Raw genomic sequence first — 25,943 nt, forward strand, 5'->3', positions numbered from 1 at the left:
GAGAAAATATTTGCAAATGAAGCAACTGACAGAGGATTAGTGTCCAAAATTTACAAGCAGCTCATGCAGCTCAGTATCAAAAAAACAAACAACCCAATCCAAAAATGGGCAGAAGAGCTAAATAGACATTTCTCCAAAGAAGATATACAGATTGCCAACAAACACATGAAAGGTTGCTCAACATCACTAATCATTAGAGAAATGCAAATCAAAACTACAATGAGGTATCACCTCACACCAGTCAGAATGGCCATCATCAAAAAATCTACAAACAATAAATGCTGGAGAGGGCGTGAAGAAAAGGGAACCCTCTTGCAGTGTTGGTGGGAATGTAAATTGATACAGCCACTATGGAGAACAGTATGGAGGTTCCTTAAAAAACTACAAATAGAACTACCATATGACCCAGCAATCCCACTACTGGGCATATACCCTGAGAAAACCATAATTCAAAGAGTTATGTACCAAAATGTTCATTGCAGCTCTATTTACAATAGCCAGGACACAGAAGCAACCTAAGTGTCCATCAACAGATGAATGGATAAAGAAGATGTGGCACATATATACAATGGAATATTAGTTGCCATAAAAAGAAATGAAATTGAGTTATTTGTAGTGAGGTGGATGGACCTAGAGTCTGTCATACAGAGTGAAGTTAGAAAGAGAAAAACAAATACCGTATACTAACATCTATATATGGAATCTGAAAAAAAAATGGTTTTGAAAAACCTAGGAACAGGACAGGAATAAAGATGCAGATGTAGAGAATGGACTTGAGGGCACAGGAAGCGGGAAGGGTAAGCTGGGACGAAGTGAGAGAGTGGCATATCCATATATACGCTACCAAATATAAAACAGATAGCTAGTGGGAAGCAGCCGCATAGCACAGGGAGATCAGCTCGGTGCTTTGTGACCACTTAGAGGGGCGGGCTAGGGAGGGTGCGAGGGAGGCGCAAGAGGAAGGAGATATGGGGGTTCATGTGTATGTATAGCTGATTCACTTTGTTATAGAGCAGAAACTAGCACACTATTGTGAAGCAATTATACTCCAATAAAGATGTTAAAAAAAAAAAAGCATCCAGTTTCTCACCATTAAGTGTGGTGATGTTAGTTGTAGATTTTTATACATGTTCTTTATCAAGTTGAGGAAATTTTACTCATTTCTAGTTTGCTGAGAGTTTTTAATTATGAATGGATGTTGGAGTTTATGAAATGCTTTTTTTCCTGAATCAAATGGCATGGTTATATGATGTTTTTCTTTAGCTTGTTGATGTGATAGGTTAGATTGATTTTTTTAATTTTTATTTTATTTTGGAGTATAGTTAATTAACAATATTGTGTTAGTGTCCAGTGTACAGCAAAGTGATTCAGTTATGCATATACATATATACATTTTTTTCAGATTCTTTTTCCCATATAGGTTATTACAGAATATTGAGTAAAGTTCCCTGTGCTGTGCATTAGGTCCTTGTTGTTTATCTACTTCATGTATAGTAGTATGTATATGTTAGTCCCAAACTCCTAATTTATCCCTCCCCTCTTCCCCTTTTGTAACCATAATCTTGTTTTCAAAGTCTGTGAGCCTGTTCCTATCATGTAAATAAGTTCATTTGTATCATTTTTAAAGATTCTACATATAAGTAATGTCATATGATATTTGTCATTCTCTGACTTACTTCACTTAGTATGATAATCTCTAGATCCATCCATGTTGCTGCAAATGACATTATTTCATTCCTTTTTTATGGCTGAGTAATATTGCATTGCATATATGTACCACATCTTCTTTATCTATTCCTCTGTTGATGGACATTTAGGTTGCTTCCATGTCTTGGCTATTGTAAATAGTGCTGCAATGAACATTGGGGTGCGTGTATCTTTATTATGCTTTACTCTCAATATATGCCCAGTAGTGGAATTGCTGGGTCGTATGGTAGTCCTATTTTTAGTTTTTTAAGGAACCTCCATACTGTTCTCCATAGTGGCTCTACCAATTTACATTCCCCCCAACGATGTAGGAAGGTTCCCTTTTCTCCACACTCTCCAGCATTTATTGTTTGTAGACTTTTTGATGCTAGATTGATTTTTGAATGTTGAATGAGTCTTGCATACCTAGAATAACTGTCACTTAGTCATGATGTATAATTCTCTTAATACTGTGCTGAATTTGATTTGGTCATATTTTGTTGAATTTTTGTATCTATATTCATGAAAATTATTAGTCTCTCATTTTCCTTTCTTGTAATGTCTTTATCTGGTTTTGGTATTAGGGTATGCTGGCCTCATAGAATGAGTTAGGAATTACAGTGGACCCTGTTCTGGACCCTTGAACAATATGATGGTTGGGGTGCTGACTCTCTACGCAGAGGAAAATCCACATATAACGTGGTCCTCTGTATCCACAGTTCTGCATCCATGGCTTCACCCAACTGCAGATTGTGTAGTACTGTAGTACATATTTAGTGACAGAAATCCATATATAAGATGGATCTTCACAAGCTAAACTCATGTTGTTCAAGGGTCAACTCTATTCTCTCTGCTTCTGTTTTCCGGATCCCAGTTTCAAAAATTATTGTTATCATTGGTAGAGTCAACATTTATTTAGATTTACAACATTTTTTTTTCTTTTTTGATTAATTTGTGCTTTTATTTGCTGGTATAACTACAGCAACCTGCGAATTTTTTTATTCTAAAAAGCACATTTTACATCACAGTCCAACAAACACATATATAATGTGTATACATATATAAAAGTGAAACAAAGTTTTTGCCAAAAACGTCTACCCTGAGTGTTAATTCTTTTTAAGACTTTTTAAAGAGGCTGAACTGCAGTTCATAATCACCAGAGTCCCTAGTTCATCTTAGGGTTCGCTTTATGAAGTGAATAGTGTTGTACATTCTGTGGCTTTGGACAAAAGTATGATGACATAAAATCATTATAATGTCATACAAAGTATTTTCACCGCTCATAAAAACTTCTGCATTCTATGTATTCATCTCCCCTCCCCCGCAAACTCCTGGCAACCACTGATCTTTTTACTGTCTCCATTGTTTTGCCTTTTCCAGAATGGCATATACACGGAATCTATTTTTCTTTTTTCCTTGAAGAGAGGGGTTCAAAGCCTTTATGCCTGTAACACCACTCATGGCCCAGCCACACGTGGACTGGACAGGCTCCAGGTGGCAAACACCCCCACTAAATACTGTAGCTTTCCTTCCAGTACTGAGCCCTGTTCCACTGGTCCTGCCCAGCAGCCATGTGCAGGTGAAGGGCGGATACGTGTTGGGTATCTGTTCATAGGAAGGCCACAAGTTTTGTGCCCCTTGTCACAATGAACCCTGATTCCTGTCGGGTGTGTTTTAAACAGGCGAGCCATTTCTTCAGACCCCCTGCTCTGAGCACACCCTGATTTACAACATTTTTTAACCAATGTGTTTTCTGTTTCATCTGGCATTTTATTTCTTCATTGTTTTTACATATTTCTCTTAGCAGGATTCTGTAGGAAATATAATCTTGTAGGTCTTGTATTCTGAAAATGTCTTTATTTCACCTTTGCTCTTGAATAATAGCTTATTTGGGTATAGAATTCTCATTTACAAAGTTCACTCTAATTTTCCCTCAGCCCATTCATGATTATTTTTCATTATCCTTTGGTATCTATTCTTGCTGAGGAAAAGTCTGTTGTCAGTCTGAGTAGTCTTTGCTTTCTGATACCTTTTAATATTTTCTCTTTAGCGTTGATGTTCTCAATTAATGGGACATTTTAAACCTGAGGACTCATGTCTTTCTTCAATTCTGAGATGTCCTCAGGCATTTAAATCTTTCATCACCCTTATGTTCTCTGTTCTCCATTTTGGGAACTCTTATTCTTTACAATTGGAAGTCTCAACCTATTTTCCATCTTTATTTCTTTAGACTGAGTTTTGGGTACTTGCCTCAGTTAGATTTTATAATTTATTAACTGTAAGTTTGGGTATATCCAAACTGCTGAGTATACCTTCTATTTAAATGATTGTTTTAAATTTTTCAGTATTTCCAGTTAGTTCTTTTCAGTATCTGCCTCTTCTCATTTCATAGCTTCCTCTTCTTGATTTATGAATACCATCCTTTATTTTCTCTCAGAGGATTTTAATAATATATACTTATGTATGCGTATTCTAATTCTTTCAAGGTGTTCTCATTTTTGCCAGCATGAGTTATTGTATTGGTTCACTCTTTTTCATGGCACTAGATGGGCTCATGCATTTTGTCATTTTATCTGCGAGCTCTTTGCGCAAGGAGTTTTCTTCTTCACTGTTGGATATTTTCCTGGTTTGCAGATTCTGTCTTTAAATTTGATCTTAGGTTAGTAGTCTCCTGTTCCTGCTCTGGGCAGAGACTAAATTTTGTATATTGGGTGTGAGTCAGTTTCCGGTCATGTAAGTGCCCCTATACCCATGTGCTGCTATGGGCAAGGGGTAGATTTCTGTTTACAAATCTAAGCAAGCTATTTTAGTCTATATTCTTGAGCAGAGAGCATGCTGTCCAGCCCTGACTTCACACCCAGGGCTCTCAGTTCAGTCTGCCACTGCCCTGAGTAAGGTGAGTATGGCACTGAAGCCTTGGTTCTTAGCACATACCTGACCTTGGCTCCCCATGAGTTCCCAGTAGCAGCCCCTATAGCTACAGGTTTCCATTCCATTTGGGGGTTTTGTCTTTCATTTATTTCTGTGTTTGTAGTAGAAGGGAATGTTTCAGTCTGTGCACACTCAGCCACCTTGACCTGGAAGGTCTGAGTTACTTTTATAATGGAAAGGAAAATGCATTCTAAAATAAACATTATGTATAAGAGGGTTAGCTCTATAGATATATGGTGTATCATAGAGATTAAGCACACAGCCTCTGGAGTTGGTCAGACCTGGTTTGGGAATCCTAGCCCTGTCACTTGCTAGCTGTGCAATCTTGAACAAATTATATAATCTGTGCATTCTACTTTCCCCCTTGCACAATGGGTATAACAATATTGTCTGGGTTATTGTCAGGACTGAATGAAATAATGAATATAAAACCCCAGGACAGTGCCTGGCACATAGAAGCTCCTCCCGCCCCACTTCCCAGGTCTTTACACAGACATCAGAATCGGGCAGAGTAGATGGAACTGGCATTTTTATTACTGGTGGAGTTGTTGGAAATATATTGGGTAATAGATATCTTTCCTCATGCCGTCATCAACCCCATTTCAACAAATTGTGTTGTAATATCCAGGTCTATGTAAAGAGTTTATTATGTATCTTAATACTGCTTTGTTGATGCCTCTCCAATAGTTCAACTGAATAGCAAAAATTTCAAAATATGTTGGTAACTTTTGGAGATTTCATAAGATGCGTTCGTTGTCTGTTTGTGTGGAGTTTTTTCTTTTGGTTGTGGGTGCTTTGAATGGCAGGGACCAGGTATAAGACTGGAGGAGAGTATCACTAGTTGGGCCTTGAACAAGATGCTAAATGTTATAAGTGATTCTGCGATTCCTTTTCTTAGCATGAGCTAAGTAGCTTGTAATGTTTTATAAAGTAAGACTCAGTTTTTCTACATTTCTCAGGTGCTTTCACTAGCTTACAAGGTCTTAAACATGCACTGATGGTCATATGTTTACATTTCCATCAGTCAGATACAAATCATCAGAAAACTATTTTTTATTGCCTGTCTTCCTTTTTTTGTATATGTGTACACACACACAATCAAAACCACAAACACAATGCTTTTATGTTTTTTCCTCCTGCAATCTGGACACAGGGACTCTTTATTCCTTTATTTACCTTATTTATGGCTGCCTTGGGTCTTCATTGCTGCGCGTGGGCTTTCTCTCATTGCAGTGTCTTGTCTTGTTGCAGAGCATGGGCTCTAGGCACACGGATTTCAGTAGTTGTGGCACATGGGCTCAGTAGTTGTGGCTCGTGGGCTCTAGAGCGCAGGCTCAGTAGTTGTGGCAAATGGGCTTAGTTGCTCTGCGGCATGTGGGATCTTCCCAGACCAGGGCTTGAACTTGTGCCCCCTGCATTGGCAGGCGGATTCTTAACCACTGAGCCACCAGGGAAGGCCCTCTTTATTCCTTTTTTAAAAATTGTGATAAAACCTACAAAACATCAAATTTACCATGTACACTATTTTTAAGTATACAGTTCAGTGGCATCAAGTACCTTTACATTGTTGTACGACTATCGCCACCATCCATCTGCAAAAATTTTTCACCAAAACACAATGTTTTGAAAACTATCGGTTTTATCAAATTTTAACGCTGAAGAAAGAAATGTAGACTCGGCAACATTGGCACTCTCGCTACTATATTTCAGAAGCAATAAAATATCCTTTTTTGAAAAATCTCTTCCCATTCATTGCAAGTCCATAGTAATGTTGCTTTTGGAAAACAAAATTTAAAACAGAAAACAAATGCTTTGTCCCCTGCTGGTATGTAACAACTGAAGTTTATAACAAGGTAACTATTTTATATCCCTCCAAGCTAGTTTAAACTACATCCTTCCTGTTGTGTTCTATCTTTTGGACAGGTATGTAATTAAGATAGATGGTGTATGATCCTATAAACTCCCTTCCCGGAGAATGTTCTGGTCAAATTCAGTTTGTTACATTATACTGTTCTTTTATATGTCCCTTATTGTCATACTTAGCAGTCTACAAAATATCAAAGGTAGGTCACTTTCCTTCCTAAAATGTTTTCAACCTTTGTTATATCCATTAAGGAAGTTATAATTCTAAGGTGTCTGAATTTTAGTGCTGACTGGTTAGATCTTTTTCTGGTATTAAGTGTGAGTATGAAAGCAATGAAACAATTTGTGAGAGTCATCTTTCATTTCTACATTTTCTAAGAATTTTGTAATCCTAGGAAAATATCCAGGACATCTTACTAGAGTGTGGTGTCCTGAGCTCCATCCTTCTTCTCAGGGCTTAAGAATGTTCTAGACTGTTTTACAGTGGGAATGGAGCACCCAGGATCAAGAGAAGGGGAGTGTCTAAAATCTCTGCCGGGAGTGGGCATCCCCCTCCTGGGTGGTCACCAGGCAAAGGGTGACTGTGGAGGAAGGGAAGCTTCACCCTCACCTGGAGGGGCAGCTGGCAAGTCATGGAGGCTGCCTGGCTCCTTGGTGCTCCCTCAAGTTGCCCGCGGTGGCCCTTCTATCCATTTTTTTCTTATTTCTGTTTGAATGGTTTCTTCATCCCACTCCCTCTTAGTCTCCCCTCCCCCCTAGTCTAGAATAATATTTTCTAGTTTCCCAGAGCAAATCCCACACATAAGCCCCACATTTATGCAACTTTTGGTCTAGACCCAGAGACTTCCCAGTCCAGAGACCTTTGAAAACTCCCACTCTGAGATTCCTTTCTTTTCTACCTTCCACCCTGTCACATCTCACCCTGAAGGCAACGGGCAAACAGGGGCTTGGAAAGGAGAGGTAGAGCTACAAAGAGCAAAAAGCGGGGAGGGGTTAAAATTTCAAAAACATTGTCCCACTGTGATGTAAAGTAGATTTTCACTGATAGAAATAAGATACAGTGGTCCATCTCCAGCCTCAAAGGATAGTATCTTTTTTTTTTTTTTTTTTTTTTTTTCGGTACGCGGGCCTCTCACTGTTGTGGCCTCTCCCGTTGTGGAGCACAGGCTCCGGACGCGCAGGCTCAGCGGCCATGGCTCACGGGCCCAGCCGCTCTGCGGCATGTGGGATCTTCCCAGACGGGGCACGAACCCGCGTCCCCTGCATCGGCAGGCGGACTCTCAACCACTGCGCCACCAGGGAAGCCCAGGATAGTATCTTAAAAAAAAGAAAAAAAAAAAAAGGAGAATTTGCTATTGAGAAACTTAAGGTCCTATGAGGAAAATACTATTAGAGCTAGTATTACAATCCTGTCTGCACACGGGAATCACCTGGGAGATTTTTTCTTAATGCCACAAGTAGGGTGCCTTGACCCACCCCTGGAGCCTTCAGTTTAATTGGCCTGGGGTAGAGCTCCATGAAAAGCTCTTTTTAAAATATCCCCAGGCATTCAGTGTAGGACAGAAACCCTCAGGATATAAGCAGGGCTGCCACAGTGCCTGGGCCCACAATAATTTCAGGGCTCCACAAAAATGTTTAATTTATTTTAAAAGTAGGAGAAAAAATGAACTTTAAGGTGGAAGAAAACGTGTTACTATATAATATCAAAATATTTTTCTTTATACCAATGCCTTCATAAAATACAATTTTATATATATACAGTTTATATATATAATTATATATACAATTATATAATACAATATATATATTTTATTTAATATATATTTTATATATACAATTAATATATAATTATATGTATATAATTATACACACACACGCGCACACACACAAAGGTGCCCAAGGCCCATGTAAGTCGTAATGCAGCCATGTATTAAAAGGACCAGCATAAGGGTACATCTTTGAATATCCCTAAATATAGCTGTTCAGTTCACATTAAGTTAACACATTGAAATATGTCAGTGATGTCTGCGCTTGGTATTGGCGATAATGGTGCCTTGAATTTCCCTTTGTCATGCCCTGTCCCCTACAGATGGTTCAGGGGATCTCCATCCTGTTTCAACCAGCTACCTGTAAATTTTCCTGTGTTGCCAGTGACAGCCTAAAAGGCATCCTTGAGTGTCTTGTCTTCCATCCAAACATCCAGTATCTTGCTGATGTTTGATTCAGAGCCACTGACCAGGTCCCTAAGGTCAGAATAGACTGGAGAGCTCAGAGAAAAAAAGCAACGTTGGCCCTGAGCCAGAGGCCCGGGGAGACTCTGGTCCCCACCAACGTGGGGCTCTCTGCCTGGGCTATGTTGTCCTCTCATGCCCCAGCTCAGCTGTTACCTGGCCCCTCCTGTGGGCAGCTTCCTAAGGCTGAGTGACACATACCTTGCTGCCCCCTTGCCCTCTTTCCAAACCCATATCCATATTTTTTATTTTTTATTTTTTATTTTTTTTAAAAGAGAACGCTTTAATACAAGGAAGAATTTTTTTTTTTTTTTTTTTTTTCCGGTATGTGGGCCTCTCACTGTTGCGGCCTCTCCCGTTGCGGAGCACAGGCTCCGGACGCGCAGGCTCAGCGGCCATGGCTCACGGGCCCAGCCGCTCCGCGGCATGTGGGATCTTCCCGGACCGGGGCACGAACCCACGTCCCCTGCATCGGCAGGCGGACTCTCAACCACTGCGCCACCAGGGAAGCCCCATATCCATATTTTAAAAGTCATCTTCCTCATGTTGGCACAAACTCTGGAATTCTCATGGCGAGGGAAAGGCCTATGGATATCAATCTCTGCGTCCTTGAATTTCATGGAAGGGATTGGGGAACAGAGGGGACAGATCAGTGCTGGGCTCAGCTGGCACAGGGCGGGGCTCAGAGGAGGCCAATACCTATAAGAGCTGCCTGTGAAACTGAAGGAGAGAGAGAGAGAGAGAGGGGAGGGGGAGAGAGAGAGGGGAGAGAGAGGGAGAGAGAGGAGAGAGAGGAGAGAGAGAGAGGAGAGACAGAGAGAGAGAGGGGGGAGACAGAGAGAGGGAGAGAGGAGAGAGAGAGGGAGAGAGGAGAGAGAGAGAGAGAGAGGGGGAGAGAGAGGGAGAGAGGGAGAGAGGAGGCAGAGAGGGAGAGAGGGAGAGAGAGAGAGGGAGAGAGGAGAGAGAGGGAGAGAGGAGAGAGAGGGAGAGAGGAGAGAGAGGGAGAGAGGAGAGAGAGGGAGAGAGGAGAGAGAGGGAGAGAGGAGAGAGAGGGAGAGAGGAGAGAGAGGGAGGAGAGGAGAGAGAGGGAGGAGAGGGGGAGGGGGAGAGGGGGAGAGGGGAGAGGGAGGCTCAGAGAAAGCTACCCGTCAGAACTTGTTGTGGCTGCTCTATGTGCTGAAGTTTCCCTGGCTTCCAGCAGGAACTCCTTTCAGAAACTCTGGTCTGAAACAGAGGAGGATGGCTTGGGATGAATCATCCCCTAGAGGCCTTCCAGTCTGAAGTCTGTGACTCTCCAGCAAAGCTCCAGTCCTGACAGACCCAGGAGCAGTGGAGGCTGCTCCTCCACTTAGTAATTCAGAATTCGATCTTGGGCAAATTGTGTGGCTTTTCTGAGCCTCAACTCCCTCATCTTTAAAATGGGGATGAGAACATCTACCAGGTTGTTCTGACATTTAAATATTAAATGTGAAATTCCTCAAGTTGCTCAAGAAATCCAAGTTCCTGCTGTAATTACAGTCACTTTGACCACAGGACTGTGGGCAAAGGGAATCACCAGTCTGTGGCCCTCAACCTGCTCTTGAGTTAACTGGCTCATAGCCCTAAGGTAAGTCCTTACACTTAAGTTCTAGGAAAATAAATCATATCTACTTCTGCAAGATAAACTAAATTCTAGTTTTCATTAGTTCAAGGCCAAGTCACTAAATAGTCACACCTGGCTTTAGACATATCCAAGAAAAATGTGTTCTGGAAGGAGAAATCCCTTGTTAGAAGGTGTTGGCCATCAGAAATGAACAAAAATACTTAGCCTTGGCAGGGGGGAGGTTTGTTTCCAACTGAGGTTGAAGGGGCTTGAGCTGCATCTTGACAGTAGCAGCCTCAAAAGCAATTTCTCTAATAAACTGATCTCCACTCCGCTTCTTTCCTTGCCCCCAGTGGCTCTCCTTATTTATTTATTTATTTTTGCGGTACGCGGGCCTCTCACTGTTGTGGCCTTTCCCGCTGCTGCGGAGCACAGGCTCCGGACGCGCAGGCTCAGCGGCCATGGCTCACGGGCCCAGCCGCTCCGCGGCATGTGGGATCTTCCCGGACCGGGGCACGAACCCACGTCCCCTGCATCGGCAGGGGGACTCTCAACCACTGCGCCACCAGGGAAGCCCGCTCTCCTTTTTTTTTATTATCAGGAAATACCTGCCTGGAAGTGGGGGTCAGTTGCTGATTAAATGCTTTTTCCACAGTTAACAAATACGTACCGAGTGCACACTTTGTATGGCTCCTAGTGTGAGGGTCTAGAAGTAGATTTGTGGCGTTCGGCACCACCCTCTCCTTCAGGAACTGCTCATCCTTTGGCTTCTATCAGAGACTTCCCTGGTTCTTCCTGACGGCTCTCTGGGACCCTTCTCCTTCTCCCTTGGCTGGTACCCGCTGCTTCCTCAGCCCTTAGTGAGGGAACTTCACTCTCCTCTCCTGGCGCCTGGTCCAGTCCTTACTCTCCTTTACCCTCTACTTCCCAACCCCGCCTCCTGCTGCCTGGGGGGCATTTCCACTGAAAAGTGCCATCCTTACCTCACAGTCCATGGAAACTTCATCATCCCTCATAAAACAATCATGCCTATTTAAGGTGCTCCAAGCCACCAGCCTTGAAACCTCAGTTTTGTCTTTGCTTTTTCCATTCCCACACTGCACACATTTGCTCCCCAACTCCTAGGGGTCTTCTTTGGAAATTTTTTTCTTCCCTCTCCCTCCCTGCTGCAATCCCCTCTCATCACTTTGCTGGTTCCTGGGCTGCCGGTTTCTGCCATCCCAGGTTTCCAGGGTCATTTAAGGGCCCTCTGTAGGATGCAAGTTCCATTCGAGCCATTTTGAGGTATCCAAGTGCTGTTTGGTTAACTTGAGCCCCCTCACTTTGATATTGGATGCCTTTTCCACCATCTGGCCCCATCCCCCATTCTAGTATGATTCCCTACAGGCAGCCTCCATTCAGGAAAAGCCAGACCACACTCTGAATACTGTTCACACACCCTGTCCACCTTGGGTGTCTTCCTGGACTCACCTGCATCTGGACCCATTATTTCTAGGATAGCTCAACTCCACTTTCTCCAAAAAGTCTCCTTTGACCATTGCTGCCTCTTTTGGATAAGTACAATCCAAATCTCCCCATCACTATTATTTTAAATGTTTGTTTTTTTTAGGTACAAGTGACATTTGGCATTGTATTAGTTTCTGGTGTACAACATAATTCGATATTTGCATATACTGCAAAATGATCACCACAATAAGTCTAGTTAACTTCCAGTTACAAAGATTTTTTTCCTTGTGCTGAAAACTTTTAGGATCTAATCTCTTAGCAGCTTTCAAATATGTAATTCAGTATTATCAACTATAGTTACCATGCTGTACATTACATCCACATGACTTATTTTATGACTGAAAGTTTTTACTTTTTACTCCCTTCACCCCCTTCACCCGTTTGAACCCCCTCAGTTCCTCCCACCTGGTAACCACCAATCTGTTCTCTGTATCTATTCTCTGAGCTTATTCTTTGTTTGTTTTTGTAGATTCCACATATAAGAGAGATCATATGGTATTTGTCTTTCTCTGACTTGTTTCACCTAGCACAATACCCTCAAAGTCCATCCATGTTGTCGCAAATGTCAGGATTTCCTTTTTTATGGCTGAATCATATTCCTTCTTTTTAATGGCTGAATAATATTCCATTGTATGTTTATACTATATCTTCTTTAGCCATTCATCCATCAAGGGACATTTAGGTTGCTTCCATAGTTTGGCTATTGTAAATAGTGCTGCAATGACATTGGGGGTGCATATATCTTTTCAAGTTAGAGTTTTCATTTTCTTTGGATAAATACCCAGGAGTGGAATTGCTGGATCATATGGTAGTTCTATTTTTAATTTAGGGGGAACCTCCACACTGTTTTCCATAGTGGCTGAAACCAATTTACATTCCCACATCCTCACCAACACTTGTTATCTCTTGACCTTTTGATAATAGCCATTCTGAACAGGTGTGAGGTGATAGCTCATTGTGGTTTTGATTTGCATTTCCCTGATGATTGCTGAGCACCTTTTGTCGTACCTGTTGACCATCTGTACGTTTTCTTTGGAAAAATGTCTATTCAGATCCTCTGCCCCCTTTAAAATCAGAGTGTATTTTTCTTATTAAGTTGTATGAGTTCTTTATATATTTTGGATATTAATCCCTTATCAGATATGATTTGCCAATGTTTTCTTGCATTCACTATTACTTTTTGTCTTTCTATATTGTAATTTTAAATTATTGAATTTTCAAGTGTCTATTTCATTCCATACGTCAACAAACATTTACTTATTAGCACAGGTTGTGTGATATTCCATGTCTGTTTTCTTAGGTAATCTTCACAACCTGGTGGGGTGGGTATCCTCCCATTTCACAGGTAAGAAAACGTTTTTTGCTCAAATTCCCGCAGCTGGTCGGCATTCTGCAGTTTCCCCTGGAGCGGGCCTCAACAAGATACCAGAAATCTGACTTCTAATCCCAGTCCTACTACCATCAGCTGTGTGACCTTACGCATCTCACTTCCCTGCCTCCCTAACAGGGACGGACATTTATTATTGGCGACACCTCCACCAGTATTTCTAGACTTCGTAGGTGCTCAATAAACACTTGCAGATTTGATTGTGGTAGGAGAAAAGTTATACCTTAAAGTTTCTGACCAGGTAGGGAGAAAAAGTCTGCCTGTAAGGGTAGGGAGAAAACTGGGCCAAGGGGCCATGGGGAAGGGACAGAAGGGAAGTCGGGGGTGCGGAACAGGCAAGGCTCCTAGGAGACGGGGAATTTGGAACTGCCGGGGCTCGGAGGTGAAGAGTACCGGAGACGGCGGAGGGGAGGTGGGAGGACATTCCTATCTGGGGAAGGGTGAGGACAAAGCGTAGCTGGAGAGGAGTGTGAGGCCTGATGCGGTGGGATGGGGAAGAGGTGCTGGCTGAGGGGCGGGCGCGTCCCGGCCGAGCCGAGTAGGCGCGGTGTCGGGGTGCGGGGAGACTTGTCCCGAGGGCCGGGGCGGCACGAGGGCACGCGGGAGTGCAGGGAAGGCCCGCCGAGCTTCTGGAGCGGGCGGGACTAGCCGGCTCGGGCGTGGGGCGGGGGGCGTGCGCCGGCCTCCCCAACCCGGGCGGCCCCGGCCCCAGCCCCTCCTCCCCGAGGGCGGGCGGGGCGGGGCCCGGGCTCGCCCGGCCTCTTGGCGGCGCCGCGGTCCCTGCACTCGGGCCGGGCTCTGCTGGCTGCGGCTGGAGCGGGACCCGGGCGGCGGCGGCGGTAAGTGAGCCGGGAGCGGGCGCGGGGACTTGGACTGGGAGGCCGAGGTGTCGTCGTGGGCGGCGGGGTCCGGAGGGGCTCGGGCCCGCCGTCCGAGCCGCGCGCCGCGCCGCGCCCGCCGCCAGGCGCGCGGGTCCCGGGGGCTGTAAAGTGCGCTCCTGGCTCCCGCTCGCGCGCCCTGGCGGGGAGACGTGCAGGACAGATGGTCGGGTTCCCGGGGGCCCGCGTCGGGGCCGGGGCGAGGGAGGGGCTCCGAGACCGCCGTGTAGTGAAGAGGGGCTGGCAGCCTTAGCACCCTTGCCTCGACCCTCGGGCTCGAGTGACTGCTGCGAGTGAGCCAGGGTTCCTCCCGGACCCAAGCGAGCACCTCGGTCCCTGTCGACTCTGTTTTACTTTATTTCTGGGCGTGCTGGTCTCGACCATCCCTTGAAAAGAAAGGGCGGGTGGGCGTCCCTCTCTCCCTGGCTTTCCCGGTCCAGGCAGGTCGTCCTGAAAGACCCCGCCTCACGTACGGCACACATCCTAGCTTTCCAAGGGACTTTTCCAAGTTGCATCACTGTTTGGCCTCTACACAGGTGCTTGGCTGTCATGTTGGAGTTAGTTACAGAGGATTTTTTAAAAAAACTTTGTATATTTACTCTGTGTATACCCCTTCACCCCAAGGCTGCGGTGCCTTTCCAACGCTGCTCACAACGCGCTGTTCAAAACACGTTGCGGATTTCTTTTGGGTATTGGTTCTCAAACTTGGCTGCACTTCTAGAGAGTTTTAAAAAATTCTGATGCCTAGGTCCCACCTCTAGAGATCCTGATTTAGCTGGTCTGGGGCGCAGCCTGAGCAATGGAATTTAAAAAGCCAGGTGATTCTAATGTGCTTTGGGTTGTGCTTTTCGCTTTCCACACCCACTTTCTGAACTGTTAAGAGGAGATCATCTCAGCTGCTCTGGATTCTGCCTTGTGTAATCCACCTTTGCACCTGAAAAACCTGTGGGCTGGTGCTTTCCAACTTTAAACTGTAGATGGTGCGTTTTTCTGGAGTTCCCTCTGCTTCTACCTCTCTCTTCACAGAAAATATTGCTAGTGCACTTTCTGCCAAGGAGGTGACAGTGGAGGGATTAAAGTCATGAAGTCCTTGAAAGGGTCAAGGTTATGCTACAGGGTTCTTATTCAGGGAAATTAAGTGATAGTTTGACTTGTCCTATTTGGAAAGGATTTCAGATTAAAAGGAGGAAAAATAATTTAGGAATCCATCAGCTTTTGGAGATCCTCTGGCACAGTTTATGATTCTGCATAAATGTGTGGGGAAATTTTTTAAGAATGCAAGCTGACAAGGTCCTTATTATTTTGTAGTTGATATGGTGTTAATATGTGTGTTAAGCTTCATTGTGTAGATCGGGCTTATTCCCACTGTGTGATTAAGCCCAGCAGATGTAATTAACACAGTGTATCTTTCTTGTTGATAGCATAATATCTGAGTTAGGGAATTGGTGCCTACAGTAGCATGACACATCTGAGGTGAGACCTTTGCCACTTGTCTAATGATCTTAAAAATGATAGGGAAATAGGCATAAGGAAAAATCGAATATATGGCTACATTGACTGAATTTGAGCATATGTTTTCTTATAGTGTGTTATTGTGACAGTCTCCTGGGATCTTGGTTAATTTACTGTGGTACCTAAGTATGATGTTTGTATTCGATTCCCACCTGTATGCTACGTGGCCACAAACCAGTGGATTTCATTTTTTTCTTAGGCGCTGGCCCTCTATGTGACATTTTTATTAGTAGTGGTGTGACATTCTTTTAAGAGAATGCCCTCCAGAGTTGGAGGAAAGTTTGTGTTCATTTCTAGCTCCTAACGTGCGTCAAAAGAACATTCATTTTGAAAAAATTCAAAATGGTAGAGTTCGGTCCCAGTTGGTTTCTCTCTCTTTCCCATCTTCCATTACCATGCGCTGCTCCTATCCCTGTGCTCAGTTGCTGGAAGTGGGGCCGCGGTGGCATTGGGCTTAACTGTCTTGGCTTGAGAATGGAGGTTATGTGGAGGGCATGGTCTCACAGGGTGGCCCCTGGCCGGAATCCTCAACCTTTGGGGGAAGAAGACCATATGGAAAGTGTTTTCCTACTGTTGAGTTTTTTTGTTTTTTTTGGACCAGGCCAACAAAATGAAGCCATGTTACTGACTGGTTCGTTAACTTGCTAATCTTATCTCCATTTAGGGGCAAAATGTTGATGATGCTGTCAAACTCCTAGTGCCTGAAAAGTTACACCTGAACAGCAATGGTTAAACTGTGAATATAATGGTACATTCTGGAAAAAAAGCAAGAAAAAGTATGTGTAACTATGGACCTAACAGATTTATTTAAGCATTTCTCCCTTTTTAGTAGTAACTCTAATATTCTAAAGTGATTAGAAGAAAGTAAGTGAAGAAAGAGTTAGTGAGGGGCTTCTTTATTTAGAGAAAGGGTATGCAGCATTCAGAAGACTGATCTTTGATTTGTGCTAAGAATAGACTTCCCTATTGGCTTTTTTCCCCCCCTTCACGTAAGGATAGTTAATTTGCTTGTATTGATGGGGTTGGGGATGGTTTAAAGGATTCAATGGCCTCCTTAACTCCCTCTGTCCCCAGCCCTGCCTGCAACCCATTTATCTAAGAGGTGCCATTGACCCTTTTAAAAAACACAACTGATTTTGTGCTCTTCCTTTCTTTGCCTCCTCTGATCCTGGCACTAAAGGGCAGTGAAATGGCTGAAAGGTTGGCATCAGAGGAGAAAAACAAAGTTCAAGGGGAATTGAAAATTGGGTAATTTTCCATGAATGACCAAGTGCTTACTTTATTCTGTCACATGACATTGCTGTTATCAAGAAACAAGTTATACCATGAAAACCCTGAAAGTAGAAGAGAAGAAAGGGGGATTTGATGGAAAGAGCACCAGGGTTGACCGGCTTTCACGTAGGGGAAGCTGATTGGAGTTTTCAGTCAAATGCCCCAGTCCGACCCCACTTTCCTTCTTCAGGCACTGTCCTCCGTCCCCCAAACCAATATCCCTGGGAGAGAGAGTGCTTCATCTTAAATTCATACCAAATTTTTGTTTTTGTGGTTTCTTTATTCAGTCATATAACAAATTCAGTTCTTATGAAGCCCCCAGTCCTTGCTAAGCTCTGTTATCATTCACCGATCTCGTGGTAAACGGGGTATGGAGCTTGAAATCTGGTGGAGATGTAAACTAGGGGTTATAGTAAGTTGGGAACTCTTAGACGCACGATGAGCATGAAGAACTGGGGGGGGAGCCGGGTACCACCTGGCTCGCCTCCCCTGGGTGTATAGATACCTTGTCAATTCACTGGCAAAGCAGACACAAGAAAAGCTCTTCTTGGGTTTAAATTATTTTATTAAGTCCCTACGTCAAGTTTTAAATAATTGACTTCAGATACTTTTCTGATGGACGAGAGGGGTTTGTACGCCGATCCTGCCAAGGGAAAGTGAGGAGTGAGGAAGGAGGAGTTAGGATTCTGGCAGGTGCGATTTGCTTAAGGAGTACTTAGGCAAGCAGTGCAGGGATACGACCGGTGTTGGGAAGCTGGCGGAGTACGTGGCTGGATCCCTTTTTGCCATGATGGTAACTGGCAACCTCAGCTTAGTGAGTAGAGGCTACCCCTCCTGTGCAACTGAGCTGGGAGGAGGGTAACAGCAGCCATTGCACTTTGAGAGCAGGTGGGTCGGTTCTTGTCTGCGGCTCCGGCCAGTGTGTGGATGTTCGTTCTTTATCATACTGTTGTCCCTTTAGCTCAGGTTTCCTTGGACAGACAGGAAACTGGACTTCACACTGCTTTTCCTTGGGAAGGTGGTTTCCAAACAAGTGACTCACAGGACTAATAACCCCAGGGTTGTAAGAGTAGTTACATTTGTTGACTGTCCACCTTTCACGTGTCAGGTAGCGAGCGGGGCACTTGCCCTCTGTTGCTTTAAAACCTGTACGTTCCTGAGGGGCAGGTGGAAGTGGCCTCATTTTACAGATGAGGAAACTGAGGCCCAATGAGATCCTGGGCAGCTCAGGCGCTCTAGAGGAGTGGCAGAGCTGAGGTTCCAGAGCTCTCGGGTCTGCCTGAATTCAAAGCTGAGGCCTTTCCACTGCTCCTTGTGCCTCTGAAGCAGAACTGATTGGGAAATTGAGTTTTCTGTGCCTTGTTTTTCTAACACCACAGTCCCCTTAGAGCTGGATTGATTTACTGTTTTCCTCTACGGGACGATGCGTAATGTTAGACCGAAGATCACTGCGGGCTTATCATCCCAAGGGAAATTCTATGAAATCCTATTTTTCTGGGTTTTTTTAAACGGAGAGGATAGATTAGGCTGTTTAGAAAGGCTCTGAATGGATCCCAAATCCTAGGTTAGAGAGACATTGTCTCCACATTTCTTCAAGTTCTGCAAACCTCTGAATTTCTGGAGATAATTGGTCCTTGGGTAAGAGATTAAAAACAAAGTTCAGTGTCGAATATTCTGGAGCAAAACGAAGCCGTGCACGTTCAGTTCCTATTTATGTGGTACTAGCAACAAAAACAAAACTTTGCTGCCTTGTTAAGTACCTCAAGCTCTTAAAATTACAGGTCAGAAGGGTTTAGAGGCGTGCGGAGCTATAATTAGGAAAGGTTAAGTTGAAAACAGGGTTACCGCGTGTGTGCCCATTACTGCAATGGGCTCTAGCTCTATATTTCACCCTAAGAAGGATCAGCTCGATGGAGGGTCATCATGGAGTTAGTGTTTGGGATTAGAGCACAGGGCATTTTGTCATGAACATGGAATATTTCAGCCTCTTGTTTTATAGGGCGGGTTTAGCCCCTGCTGTCCAATCACAGGGCTTTCTGCTTGCCTTTGGTAGAGTACGTAATGGCTCAGGCTGTTATATACTTTGTAGTTTTCTTAAGTCTATAAAGCATATAAAGTTTTCTTAAGTCTAAAGTCTATAAAGTCTATATTTATTATTAATAATCTTTCACCCTTGCTTATCTCTTTGCTAGAGGATTGAGGCAAGATGATCAAGATTTTCTAGTTTTGGCTTTAATAATTCTCCAGAATTATTAATAATAATTATTAATAATTCATTAATTATCTTTATTTTATTATTAATAATACTAATAATTATTTCTAATAATTATTAATAATCTTTCACCCTTGCGTATCTCTCTGCTAGAGGATTGAGGCAAGATGATCAAGATTTTCTAGTTTTGGCTTCAATAATTCTCCTTAGTTTTACTTCTGACTCCCCCTGGCTTTCTAGCCTGTATTTTATTGCATTTGAAACTGGCACTCTGTTTTCCCTTGCAAATTGGAGGCCATTCAGGGAAGAGGACCCCCTGCAGCTAAGACTCCTCCCAGGGATCCTGAAACGTCAGTGTTGTTGATACCATTTTCCAGGTGAGGAACCTGGTGAGGTCTGGAGTTTTGTGGTTCCAGTTCAGAGTTTGAGACGCTCTTAACGGCTGCCCTCTCTTTTGATTTTATTTCAGAGGAAAAAGAAATGGCCCAGTTTCCAAAGTCGTAAAGAGGTTCTAATATATCCTATGAACTAATCCATATCCTTGAGCTTTGTTGTAGCTGTATTACAGACAGCTTTTTGTAAAAAAAAAAAAAAAGAATTTGCTCCTCCATTTTTGCCTATAAGATTTTTATCCTCCTTATTAAAAACAGTGACTTAGAATTGCACAGCAGCAGCTGAAAAGTGGATTAGTCTCTCTCCTTGCCCTAATCAAATATCAAAAACCTGGAAAGTTTACTGAGTGGTGATTACAGTGAAAGCTTTAAGAGTTGGAGAGGAACTGATAGAGAAAGAATGGAGGGAGAGATAAGAGAGAGTAGTTTGGAAAGGGACTGCTGGCTGGAGTTTACCAAATTTAAGATTTTTCCTACTTGTGAGTTTCAGGCTTGAGGCTTGAGCACCTTTGTTTCACATGTAGTCAGGCCAGCTCAGCCCTAACTGTGCTGCCCTGAGCCACCCGAAAGCTGTTTTGTGGGGTGGGGTGGGGTGGAATGGGGTGTAAGGTTAGAGGGAGAGAGGAGGTAGGGAAGCGGGGGGAGGATTAGAGCCAATAGTTAGCTGGTTCTTCAGGTCTGGTCTGCTCAGGGCATGACCACCTCTTGCTAAGGGTCTGGATACCTGCCTTGAGTCCAGCTTCCTGGGCGTGAGGCAGCTGGGTGGGGTGCAGAAGAGTCACCGGACTTCCCAGGAGGCCTGCCCAGATCAGTGATTCTCATAATAATAGCAGATGCTTCTGGAGCGTTTACGTCCAGCCTTGTCTGAGAGTGTTCGACATAGCTCTGTGGGATGGGTACTATCATAAACCCATTTTCCTGGTGAGGGAAAGAAGGCCGTGAGAAATTGGGTCACTTGTCGAAGTTGTGCAGCTACCAAGTGGTTGGATCCAGGGTTCAAACTTGTCTGGCCCTGAGATGTGCTTCTCTGGACCCGGAGCGCTGGTTAGTGCACGGGCTCTGCATTCGTCCCCTCGATTCACCCACTCATTCATTTCTTCACAAATTGTTGGCTGCTTGCATGTGCCTTTATCTCAACAATTAGAACACCATCAGTGCCCTTGGCTAACATGTCGGAGGAACCCCCCTCCCCCCAAAACCTGTAAACAGACCTGTAAAGCGGAGGGCTCTCTCAGCTGACCTCGCACCCCCGTGTGTAGCAGAAACTAGAGGCTCCATAAAGTTTTGTAGGAGGAAGGACAGAAGTCATTCAGCTTTTTGAAACGTGACGTCTTGTATTTCATCTGTGTCTCTCTAGCAGCCACAGTGATTTCTAAACAGAAAGACAGATGAGCGCTAAGAAGGGTGAGACTGTGGGGGAATGTTTCACCAAAATAATAAGGGGAAATTCTTGATAAAGGCATGTTTTAAAAAATGTATTTCGGGCTCTCATGGTCAGTGATTGCTGTTTGTATTTGTGCTTAAAGCACTGGTATTCAAAGGGCATGCCTACTCCCAGCTTGCAGGTTATTTAGTGAGTCAAGGAGGCCCTTCAGCCTTCCGGGCACGGCTGGGACTGTTTTTGCAAGCAGAACGCATTGTCTTTGGACTTGAGGATCAAACCCCTGGAGGGTTCAAGCCCACCTCCCTCTTCTCGGGGCAAGGCTCCGTTTAACATTGCAGGACGTGAGCTGGTAGAAGGTAGATCCGCCTCTGGTCTTCCTGTTCCATCTTCCCACTGTGGGGTGAGAGCACTGGGGGCTCAACCGCTTGAATTGGAAACCACATTTACCCATCACAAGGAGTGTGGTGTTCTGGGCAGGTTTCCCATCCATTTCAGGGTTGTTTCCTCATCTGTAAAAGGGGCATGTAGCTCTTACCTCATAGAGCTGTTAGGGCCACATCTCTTGGACATAGTCTAGTGGCTCTCAAAAATGGGGCCCCCGCTGGGGGACATTTGGCAGTATCTGGAGACATCTTGGTTGTCACGACCAGGGGTGGTGGTGGCTACTAGCATCTAGTGGATAGAGGCCAGGACTGCTGCTAAATACCCTACAATGCACAGGACGGCCCCCATAACAAAGAATTATCCAGCCCAAAAGTCAGTACTGGGAGGCTGAGAGCCCTGGCAAGGTGGCACCTCTAACAGCGGTGGTGGTTTTTAACATCTCTTATCAAAGGGAGCTGATGGCAAGTGGCAAAGAGCCCTGATGTCTTAAGTGGGGTGGAGGGAATGGAATTTAACCTTTTATTGGTGCTTCTGGGTTACCTCACAAGCGGCCCTGAAATGTGGGAAGAGCTGTTTTCTTCTCCATTAGCGTGCTCCTTAACTTCATTTGTAATTGCGTGCACTATTTACATATAAATAATACATATAGATTTACATATAAATAACCTATATGCTAAAAAACATCCCTAACAACTCAGTAGTTAAACCTGGCTCTTCAGGAAGACAGCAGAGTGGGGCCCTGGAGTAGAAGCCAGGTGCCTGCACCCACCATGCGGCCTGTCCTTGGGAGGCTGGCTTTTCTCCCCCAGGAAAGGACGGGTAATCACATCACCCTCCTATCTTACTACATTGTTCCCGGGACTAAATACAGTAAATCCGAACACATGAAAATCGCTCTGTCCACGTGAAGTAGTTCTACACATGTGAAGGTGTAGTTTGATTCCTAAGGTGTGATTTTGAACGTGTTTTTCAGAGAACTCTGTGGTCCCTCAAGAAATGCCAGTGAAAAAGGATTAGGGCTCAACAGCCAAGCAATATCCGTGTTGCGGGCAAAGTGGGAAACTAGGCCCAGAAAACATTCCTTCAGCAGAGCGTACGATTCGGTGGCAGAGTGGCCGTGCTCTGAGTTGGGGTGTAAGCTACCTGCTCTCCTCCCTCTGGCTTCATCCTTTGGCTTTTCCCCTATCTGCTGGGTGACCCTGGGCAAGCTCCTGGACCTCCCTGTGCTTTGGTTTCCTCACCTGTAAAATGGGGCTAATGATAACAACACCACCCACCTGAGGACAGGTGCGGTGGGGGGGGAAGTGACTTGGCTTTAAGGGCATAGTGCACGTGGGAAGCCTAACTCAATAAATGAGTTATTAGTAAAATAATACTATTTATTATTTTGGCCTATAGCATGTATATTTATATTCATGTGAGGAAAGGATTGCTCCTGGGTTAGGAGCTGAGAAAGGATTTTTCCGGAGTTCCTGTTATCATTTTCTATTTTATGGTGGTAAAATACATACTGTGTAAAATTGCCCATTTTCGCCAGTTTAAAGTGTACAGGTCAGTGGCATTAAGGACATTCCCAGCATTGTGCAACCATCACCCCTGTCTCATTCCAGAGCTTTTTCGTCACCGGAGAGGGAAACCCTGTAGCCACTATGCAGTCATTTCACATTCCTCCCTTCCCCCAGGCCCTGGCACCACCAGTCTACTTTCTGTCCCCGTGGAATTGCCTATCTGGGTATCTTATATAAATGGGATCATACAACGTGTGGCCTTTTGGTCTGGCTTCTTCCAGTAAGCATCATGTTTTCCAGGTCCATCCATGCGCTGTAGTGAGTATCAGCACTTCATTCCTTTTACCTGGTGTCTTTGTAGAGTAACCCAAGCCTCCGTTTCATCAGGCCTATTCTCCCACCTCGTGTCCTGTTTTCAAGCTTTAGAACATCTTTCTTCGGGTTCTTTTTGGCCAACCTTAGTTTTTCCACTTTTCCTCTCCGGTGATTCTAATGACCCTTGAAATGAATATTGGAGTGACATTGTCACGCCGGGTTCTCTGTGCCGCCGGGGAGTAGGTCTTATTAGGTATTTTATTTCTGCTGAAGAATTAGCAGCAGGGGGACACACACCGGCCCAGAGTTGTGCTTCATTTCCCCAGGACAGCATGGCAGGTTTAAAAACAAGTGTCTGGAAAACACCCACCAGACCATTTTATTCCTCTGGGTAAAAAGCTTTCCACATGAGAAGTGGCCCTCAATTAAGTCGTTTAATAAAAACCTCCCTCTGTTTTAAAGCTTTCTTGGGAAGTGTTTACTTTTTTTTTTTTTTTTTTTTTTTTTGCGGTACGCGGGCCCTCTCACCGTTGCGGAGCGCAGGCTCCGGACGCGCAGGCTCAGCGGCCATGGCTCACGGGCCCAGCCGCTCCACGGCATGTGGGATCTTCCCGGACCGGGGCACAAACCCGCATCCCCTGCATCGGCAGGCGGACTCTCAACCACTGCGCCACCAGGGAAGCCCACACTGCGGGCTTCTAAATGAGCTGCTGTGGAGTCAGGGATCCTTAACCCGTGACTTTAATAATATCCTTTGCTTTAGATTTCCAGGTGGAGGCCTGGGCCAGATTTGTAGCGTGTCATTGACCCAGACAATCTGGACTCTCTCCTCCCCACCCCGCTTAAACCACGAATGATAGAAGATTCAGAGAAGCCTGAAGCCCCAGAGATGTAAAGCTAGCTCCTGGAGGGAGAGGCCAGACTGAAAGGAGATGGTGTGTCACCTCCATCCTCCCAATTCTGAGCTCAGTAACAGGGTAGGGGCTTCAGTAAGAAGAGACTGAAGCATTTAGGAGAGCAGCTCAGGGCTGTGAGATGCTGGATCCTTTAGGCGGGGCCTGAGATTTCAGCCAGGCTTTGGAGCTTTCTTGAGTTACGGGCCATGGGCCCTTATAGCTGAGGAGGCTCTGCTTTTTGCTTTGACTCTGGAGAGGTGAGTAGGTCCTGCCAAGAGGAAGCAGGATGTTGGCAGCTTTAGGGGGCTTAGAGGTTCTTTTGTGGCAGATGCTAGAATTTATCCCAGAGGAGTGTCCAGGGAAAAGCTGTGTCCTGAAATAAAGGCCGCTCTAGGATGGCCTTCCATTTGTGCTGCTTTCCTGGGGATCCGCATCAAGCTGGCCCAGGACTGGTGGGTGGAGAAGCCCAGGGACCCTGGCACAGGTTGGGATTTGCAGAGGCTGCAGGGCCTGGTGGTTACGAGCCTGGACTCTGGCCTTGGACTTCCAGGGTCCGAATCCTGCTTCTGGGGTTATATGTTATATGAGTGAATCTTAATAGAGTGCTTGGAACAGTGTCTGCATGGGGACGTGTATGCGTGTATGGTCTTATACACTTCACTTCTGTGACTCCCCAGTTAAAATCGAGGAATGGTCCTTATTTTCAGAGCTAATTCACCTCCATGCCCAGCAGCCTTGTGCAATCCATGGGAGAGGGTGAGATCACAGGACCCTTAAAAAACAAAACAAAACATGACATTCAGATGGGGAAATCATGCTTGATGAACTCATTATGTTCTCTGAGGGAGAAAATAAATGTGGGAAGAAGGGCAAACCAGTGGATCTGATTTATTTAGATTTCCCAAAGACCTTTGAAAAGACTTCATGCCAAAGCTTATTAAATGTGTTGAGATTTCCCTGGCGGTCCCTGCTTCCAGTGCAGGGGGAGCAGGTTCGATCCCTGGTCGGGGATCTAAGACTCACGTGCCACATGGTGTGGCCAAAAAAAAAAAAAAAAAAAAAAAAAAAAAACAAAGGTTATTAAATGTGTGAATCTCCCACTACTCTGTGTGTGGCAGTGAATATAAGAAGGAATGTGGTCGAAACCCATCTTCTTTATTGTCCTTGATAAAAGGAGAAGAGAGATGGTGAAATCACCACATTTGCAGGTGAAGTGGAATTCTTTTAAAAGTAATATTGGAAGAAGACATTGGAGTTAAACCATAGGAGGGTTTTTTATTTTTATTTTAAAAATAATTTTGGATACTACATGGAGCTGTCAATTATAATTTTAAATAATTTGTTCATGGTCAGTGGTGCGCCTGGGCAGCCAGAAGTTGGAGCTAGGAATTGTGTGTGCTGCTTCCTAGCACAGCTACCCATCATATGCCTGGAGTATCATAGGTGCTCAGTAAGTGTACGTTGAGTGAATAAGTGAAGATTAATAGAACAAAGGGGTTCATTAAAAATAATTCAAGTTTACAAAATAATTTCTAGTTTCTGTCTTTAAGAGTACATTTGTATGGCCTTGAGGACACGGAGAGAGGGAAGGGTAAGCTGGGACGAAGTGAGAGAGTGGCACGGACATATATACACTACCAAATGTAAAATAGACAGCTAGTGGGAAGCAGCTGCATAGCACAGGGAGATCAGCTCGGTGCTTTGTGACCACCTAGAGGGGTGGGATAGGGAGGGTGGGAGGGAGACGCAAGAGGGAGGGGATATGGGGATATATGTATATGTATAGCTGATTCATTTTGTTATAAAGCAGAAACTAACACACCATTGTAAAGCAATTACACTCCAATAAAGATATTAAAAAAAAAGTACATTTGTAGAAGGCAGTAGATTTCACCATTTATAAATACAAGAATCAGACCCTTAAATGCACAGATACTGAATTTCATCCCTTCTGTGATTTGACCCAGGGCAATAAATGAATGAATGAATGAATCAATGAAATGA

At 44.4% G+C, this 25,943-nt stretch overlaps 1 protein-coding gene and 1 non-coding gene across 3 annotated transcripts in view; one reads left to right on the plus strand and one right to left on the minus strand.

The window, feature by feature from the left end:
• Positions 1-3,278: 3,278 nt before the first annotated feature.
• On the minus strand, positions 3,279-3,408 carry LOC117311488 (small nucleolar RNA SNORA11). Its single transcript, XR_004525684.1, has one exon. It is a non-coding gene; the product is annotated as a small nucleolar RNA SNORA11 (small nucleolar RNA).
• Positions 3,409-13,887: 10,479 nt separating this feature from the next.
• Positions 13,888-25,943, plus strand: part of CGNL1 (cingulin like 1) — a 156,833-nt gene continuing 144,777 nt past the window's right edge. For both annotated transcript variants that reach the window (XM_019947019.3, XM_033851738.2), the window contains exon 1: positions 13,888-14,025. The gene's annotated coding sequence lies outside the window, so the exon portion shown is untranslated. The remainder of the gene's footprint in view (positions 14,026-25,943) is intronic.

This window comes from Tursiops truncatus, chromosome 2 (genome assembly GCF_011762595.2).
Source record: "Tursiops truncatus isolate mTurTru1 chromosome 2, mTurTru1.mat.Y, whole genome shotgun sequence".
Classification (NCBI taxonomy): Eukaryota; Metazoa; Chordata; class Mammalia; order Artiodactyla; family Delphinidae; genus Tursiops; species Tursiops truncatus.